The 1,099-nt window shown below is 37.4% G+C and overlaps 1 protein-coding gene across 4 annotated transcripts in view; it reads left to right on the top strand.

Moving 5' to 3' along the window:
- The window catches only part of LOC102673085, a 52,147-nt gene that overhangs the window by 24,111 nt on the left and 26,937 nt on the right, over nt 1-1,099 (top strand). The gene's annotated exons all lie outside the window — the stretch shown is intronic.

Below are 1,099 nucleotides of genomic sequence, written 5' to 3'. Positions count from 1 at the left end.
TTTCACGAACAAATAGTATATTTTTGAAACGGAGAATAGAAAACATCAAAAAAAAAAAAAAAACGAAATGGAGATATCCTATTATTCGACTAAGATTTTTATGTTAAAAAAGATATTCCATTTCACGAACAAATAGTATATTTTTGAAACGGGGAATAGAAAACATAGAAAAAAAAAAAAAAAACGAAATGGAGATATCCTATTATTCGACTAAGATATTTATGTTACAAAAAGTGACGCGTTTAACATGCCACGACGTAAATAGGGGTTAGCGCCATGCTGTGGTAGATGTCAGCGAATTTTCCGGTTGTCGGGGGATTTAGATTCGCGACTACGTTACTGTATGCAGGAACAGGTACAGCTCGTGGTGGTGAAGTGACGTGATTATAAGGGGATGATTCAGAGAAGATTGACGCCTTATTTATCGATCTCGATAAATGTTAAATACTCGTTAATCGTTTAATTATATCAATAATGCAATATTTGTAAAATGATGATCTTTTTACCCTATATAATTATTTTTCGCCCACACACCTTTAGATTTCTCGCTGTAAGTTAAGAGGGCTGTTCGTTGCCGATTAATTCACGGACGATTCCATCTTCCGACGACCGCCTCTATTTTTAGCGGAGCATCTACGAGTCCTACTTAATTATCTCGCGTTTATTGCTGGGAGTCGCGTGGGGGCCAGTAGATACGCGATTCCCTGCGGTTTCCCTGCGATTCGTTTTCTTCGCTTCGATTTCTTCATCCATTTTATTTCGACGAATTTTTTTCAATCGTTTATAATCATTATCGGTTTTCTATACTAGTCGTGAATAAAAAATTTTACTAGCAAATCAAGTAACGAGAAAAGGAAAATGAAAGAGATGCTATTTTGACGGATACATTACATCGTAGTGCAATGCATCGAATGTTAGAGAGAAATATCGTGCGAAGAATTCGTACGACGAAATTGAGAAGCAACGAGAATGTTCCAAGTAGTTGCCGCTTCTTCGTCGTTGACGATCAGACCAAGTTGCGTAGGTTGATTATGAAGGATACCGAGGGAATGGTTGATCGAAGAGGAGGAACGTTTTGGCGTTGGTCTGATTCGAAATA

Source organism: Apis dorsata, unplaced genomic scaffold (assembly GCF_000469605.1).
Source record: "Apis dorsata unplaced genomic scaffold, Apis dorsata 1.3 scaffold_683, whole genome shotgun sequence".
NCBI classification, from domain to species: domain Eukaryota; kingdom Metazoa; phylum Arthropoda; class Insecta; order Hymenoptera; family Apidae; genus Apis; species Apis dorsata.
This window is presented reverse-complemented; position numbering and strand designations above follow the sequence as displayed.